General features: G+C 34.6%; 1 long non-coding RNA gene across 1 annotated transcript; it reads left to right on the forward strand.

The window, feature by feature from the left end:
* The first annotated feature begins 295 nt into the window (after positions 1-295).
* Positions 296-4,394, forward strand: LOC109217529. The gene is made up of 2 exons (XR_002066652.1): positions 296-1,113; positions 3,979-4,394. It is a non-coding gene; the product is annotated as an uncharacterized LOC109217529 (long non-coding RNA).
* The last annotated feature ends 2,004 nt before the right edge of the window (positions 4,395-6,398 follow it).

Here is a 6,398-nt window from a genome sequence, read left to right on the forward strand (position 1 = left end):
AGGTACACGCGTAACGCGCATACCATAAGGCTAGTTTTATTTAAAAAAAGGGAAAGACATTTTTATTTTTGAATCAATTGATACTAGGCTTAAAGAATCCACTAAATTTAAGCCCAACCCTAGATCTTAGCAGCCCAAATCAGATAGCCCATTTCTGAAACCCACGCTCATTGACCCATCCGCCAACCCAACCCAATTCCAATTTTAAATCTTAGTCATTCACTCAAACTTATCCAACGGACATAATTGATTCTCTTACCATAATACATAAACCTAACCCATTCTCAAACCCTAATCCTTAGAGACTCCACAGCCGCACCCCCTCTCACCCATCTCTTCTGCCGCCGTTCTCATTCACCCAAACCCGGCGAGTAAACTCACATGGTCCCCTCCCCTCCCCCTCTTCCACGTCATCAAGCCATAACCAATTTCTGACGAGAATGTCCCATCTCTCTTACGCGATTCGTTTAGGGCGAGGTAGGATAAATGGTGAGCGTAGGATTGAGTTTTGGCTCAATCTACTCCCTCCATTTGTCCTCTACTTGTTTTAACAAACGAATTTTGAGATTTTTGGAGAGGAGGAATTTCGATTTTCTTGGAGGGCAAGGAGAGAAGCTTCTAGAGCAGCTATATAATCCAAGATCTCGGATAGAAAGGAATGGGGACGAAAATCAGAGAGAAAATTGGAGAGTGAAATTGTTTTATAAAAGGGATTCTAGGGTTCTTGGGGTTGATTTTTTTGATCTTCATCCTCTCCATTTTATTTAAATTCCAAAAAAAACGAAAAATACAAAAATAAAAAAGAAATAGTTTGAGTTTAGTTCTTTATTTGAGTTTTGTTTCCTCTTCAAGTCAGAAAACACAAAAGAAAGTACAAAAACATCTCTGCTTCTTCACTTTTTTAATTTCGGATTTCTATTGCAAAAATGGAGTTCGATTGAATCGAGTTCGTCGCTATTGTTGCTCACCGTTTGAGGTTTCCGGTTGGGTTTTTGCTGTTTCTGCTCGGAGGTTTTTGTCAAATATTATGCTCGAGATTTATTCATTGCTCAATTTTGTTCGATTCAGTTGCCGTAGTTGCTGAAATCTTATTAATCGGAAAGCTAATTTCAGGTTCCTTTACTGATTCTTTCTCTTATTTTATTCTTTGGTGCTATTAAAGTATGATGAGAGCCTAAGATAAGCAATTAGGATTGGTTTGAATTTCTAAAATGGTTAAGCTCTTCTTCTAATAGAAGCAAATTGGTTGGATTTGGATTGACGATGAGTGGATGAATTCTCTGTGGTATGCGAATCTGTTCTCTTTTTGTTTTTGTGTTCAAATGTCGTACAATCTCGAATCTGCTTGATTCAGACACGCTTGATTGAAGTCGGATTTGATTTGTGATTGTATGGATTACCAAAGTATGTCACGTTACTGCTGAAAAGAGTTCGACTAGTTCCTTTGATGTTTGCAAAGTTTTCCTGTTAGTGTTGGTTGATTCGTACTGATATGAGGCAGCATATGCATATCTTTAGGCTTAAATGAATCAAATCCATGCTATTTCGCAGCTGTAGGTCTGTTCTTGCTTGCAGAAATTTGAACGTCGACTCATGTTTGTTTAGTAACTTAGTGTCCAAGCTATGAATGTGCGAGATAATTGATGGTTGGATTCTTGAGTCGAAGGTTCGGGAAAGATTGTGAATACTAGCCTTTTGATAGAAATTTCATGTGTTTGAATGGTTAATCTTTAAAATCTGAAGAGTTTGAGTTTTTGAGTTAGGTATGGTTTTTTTCGTAGTGATAATTTTCTGAACTAGATTATATGTGTGATTGATTTAGTCATGAACTTTAACTTTTAGTCTTAAGGAATTTGCATCTGGTAATGATAAAGAAGGGTATTTTCATGGTCACTAATTGAATAGTCATTGTAAAGGGTTCTTACTTCATCAAAGAATCCATGCTTTTCTCATTTTATGACTAGTTAAATTCTTTATGGAAGTTGGACTAATACATTTGAAAGGCTAAGAAAAATGGGATGGGTTATATAGATCTAGATGGCTCTAAGCATATTTTAATTCATCATGTCTTTACTTCACGGTCATTTCATATGTTCTTTTCCTTGTGTGATTTGGATTTCGTTCTCCTTTGCTAGTGGTGTTTATGTGATGTTGGGCGGTAGGGGGTTAAAATATCGAGCTCATTAATGATTAAATTGTTCACATGCTTTAGGAATTGAGCTTTGTGAAATACATAAAAATAACAAGTCAGAAGGATTTTGGGCATGATTTAGAATTTTCTTTTTTACTTTGTTCTATTCATTCATTTTGTCTTATTCGTTAGCGGCATGTTTAGGCCGATCACACTTGGTTAGGCAATACTAGGACGACTAGTTTTTGAGGCGAGAGGTCGTTCCCTAAGTTAAATTTATCCAGGGAATGCCCCGAAGAACTTTTAATATTTTGGAGGCCATGACGAGCATTGTGGAGGAAGCATAGTATAGGTTAATATAGGATTTTTTATATATTTTTTTTCTCTTTTCTTTTTTATTTAGGTGGGAACAACCTCGAACCTCCTTTGTGTTTGTTTTCCCTTTTTGTGTGTACTACCGTAATTAAAATATTCTCAAAAGCCAACTTGATCATTTGTGCAACCTTACTAGTTACGGGACTCGGGGAATGCCTAACATCTTCTCCCCGAGTCAAATGAATTCCCTTTATCTCGAATTTCTAGTGCAGTCAGTTTCAGAGTTGAACGTGTTTTAAAAAAAAATATTTTTAAACGGTGATCTAGCACACCGCAATCAAATGCCAGGTGGCGACTATGAATAATATTTTAAAACACAATTCTGTTAATTCTCAATTTTGAAAAATAATTTTGAGCTTCAAAAAACTTTTTAGTATTTTAAAAGGGTTGTGGTGAAAAAAGGGGTGTGACAAACTGCTTTCGTATTTTTCAAAGTCTTTATTAAGTTGAAATGGTTGAGAAGTGTCTTAGTACCACGATAGGCGTTATCACGACGGTTTGATTTTTGGGTCTTGACAGTTGTACATTCAGGAAATCATCTGATTGCATGGGACACTGTTGCCCACATTTTAGATTGTGGTGCTTAGTTTAGAATGAAGTTTTAGAAGACCTTTCAGAAAAGATTAGGCATAAGAGTAAATCTCAGCATAGTTTTTCATCCTCCGAAATATGGCTAGGTAGAGCGCACTATTCAGACACTTGAGGATATGTCCTTGATTTTAAGATAACACTTACCTTTCTAGTATCAAGATGGCACCGTATGAAGCTCTTTATGGATGAAGGTGTATATCCCTAATTGGTAGGTTCGAAGTTGGTGAAGCAGATTTGCTGGGACCAGAGTTGGTCTATCAAGCTATGGAGAAAGCCAAGTTGATTTAAGAGCGTTTGAAGACGGCTCAAAGTTGCCCAAAAGTCCTATTCGAATGTGCGGCATAGATACCAAGAGTTTCAAGTTGATGATTGGGTGTTTCTAAAAGTTTCTCCTATAAAAGGTTTTATAACATTTGGGAAGCAAGGAAAGCTCAGTCCTAGATACATCGGGTTGTATAGGATCCTGTGAAACATCGTTCAGTTAGCTTATGAGTTAGAGTTGTCATTAGAATTTGCAGCTATACAGCCATTATTTCACTTATCATGTTATAACATTCAAGTTTTCAGTACTCAGATACTCATGTTAGTTCAATACTCAGATACTCAAGTCAATCCAGTACTCATATATTCATGCCAGCTTAGTACTCAGATATTGATGTCAGTTCAGTACTCAAATATTCATGCCAATTCAATAATCATATATCCATGTTAGTTCAATATTCACATATCCATGACAGATCAGTATTCACGTATATATTTCATGTTATGCGCATTATGATGCCTTGTGCGGCTTGTGTTATGCTTTGTTAGCTGGAAGGTGTTTTGGATAAATGTTGAAGGCAACTAACCTTTTCGTTCTGACTTTATATTATAATCTCCAGGTCCTTCAGTATTCAGTCAGCTCAGTATTCAGTCAATGCAGTAGTCATTCAGTTCAATATTTCAGTAGTTCAGTAATCATGTATTCATTCAGTTTAGTATGCAAGTATTCATGAAAGTTCATATTTCGACCAGACCCATTTAAAGTCCAGAGTTAGCCGAAGTTACCGTTAGGACAATCATTCGAGAAGTGGGGAAATAACATAACACTTTCTAAGTTCGAATTAGGTGTGAGCATGTTAAATGAGTATTAATGTGATATCTCAAAAATGCACCAGGACTTGGCATTCTCCTGAAAAGATCACATGTGCATTCTTTTACTGCATTCTGTGACTTAGATTGGGTGCTTGCCCTGTCACTAACATGATATATACTTGATAGTCAAACATAATTGAATAATTTGGAATCTTATTCTGAATATTCCTATAATTCATTTCTTATGATCTTTATTCAATAAGATGCTCTTATCTGTCATATCTCAACCTATTAAATTAATTAATAGCGATGTATTTGCCAAAATTGGGCATTAAAAAATTAGAAACTTCTCTAATTTCGTGACTAATTAGTAATTGTACCATTGCATATATAACCTTTTGATTTCTAATAGATGAAAATGGGATTACAGTAACTTGTAAACAAAGGGGAAATACTACAAATAAATTTATCTTTCTATAAAACGATTACAAGTTTGCTAAAACAAATCAATATTATTGGTAATTCATTTTTTTCTAATAAATACACTTTTACAAAAGACAAAAAATTACTATTCACCAATCACGATATTTCTTGTAACTATTTTCATTAGCATATTCATCAAAATAACCCAAATAAAAACCATCATCCTGCACTTTCCATAAGCATTTCATAGTATCTGATGGAACAAAATCTTCTCCATCCCAAACGCATGTATCTACATTGTTAAATACATCAAAACTTGAATCTTTGTCACCCCACCAAAAGTGACAAAAGAATAAAGTATTAATAGCCCCACAAAATTCCCAATTGAAATCTGTTCCTATAGCTGGATAATGATAGCCGAGATCGTCATCTCCAGATGCACAATGAAATTTTAGTTGAGGAGAATTAGAAGGAAGATTATTGAGAACGTGCACCTCGCGACTAAATCCACTGATCGAGCAACTATGAATATTTTTGGGCATGATAATAAATACCAAGAATATGATCTTCACTAAGTAGTAAACCATGTTGAGAAACTAATTAATAAGAATACTTCTGAATTATGAAATACTTTTGCTTCTGCTCAATTACTACTGTTTTGATGGTATATATAGGAAAAATATGCTGAGACTTGCACTTTTTTATAAGCCTTTTAATTTGAATAATAACAATCTCTACCTTTTGAAGACATAGTAATAAAGGAAACATATTTGTCATTTTTCTTTTTTCCATTCCTCTACTCTTATCTTATAGAAAGCAAAATAATTAGAGGAAAGAAATTAATGTAATTTCATAATTTTATTACCTCAAAAGTTTGGTCTATTTATTTATTTTATTAATTAGGTAGGTATTTNTTTAACGGTTCAGATCTACCATTTGTTGTAAATTTTAATGAATTTTTACACAAATTTATGCTTCACATTGAAACTTATAAGTTCAGATGAACCTTGAACTGCTACTATACATCCCGTCCTTGGATACAAGTAACCCCAAGTTGTATCGTTGGTATAGTTCAGAGACAATTTTGGTCCTTCTCCCTATTTTGCAATATGATTTCTCAAGCAAAAATAATATGATTTCAATAATATCGACATTTTCCTCGGGATTTTCTTTTATGTATTTATACTACGTATTAAATCCCGTTAATTTTTTGTATATTTACTTTTTAAATTTTTTACTTCCCTTAGAAAATTTTTTGGCTCTGTGTCAATTGATCTTTTCTTTAATACCGATGAATTATTATTTTGCTGTGTCTTGACTTTCTTTTTATTTAATGTATTTTATCCTGTTCTACTTTTCGGGGGAAATTGACCATCTGCCTATGCGAACGCACACAATGAAAATATTATGTACTGTACATTCAATTGATTTTAGAAACTAAAGTATCTAAAATTCGGCTGAGAAATATTTTTGATATTTGTTGAATAATATTAGATGCTTTTAATATTGCCAGGCAATTGATAGAAATATAAATGTATATTAAATATTGCCGCCCCTTCTCCGGATCGCGTATAGCCCCCGCTTAATGCATCGTGCTGTCCCCCCTTTTTAATACAATTTGCATTAGTGACAACGAATGTTGCACTACCATCGAAGGCTATTGTGGAGACTACAGTTGTCCTAACAGTGCAATGGTATTGGTAAAGACTAGGTCGCCGGTAGAAGATCCGACCCTACCCAAAAGCTAGAGATAATTAGTGGCGACTGTATGGCCTTTTGCAACGATTTTTGTTGCCACAAATAG

Source organism: Nicotiana attenuata, unplaced genomic scaffold (assembly GCF_001879085.1).
Source record: "Nicotiana attenuata strain UT unplaced genomic scaffold, NIATTr2, whole genome shotgun sequence".
NCBI classification, from domain to species: Eukaryota; Viridiplantae; Streptophyta; class Magnoliopsida; order Solanales; family Solanaceae; genus Nicotiana; species Nicotiana attenuata.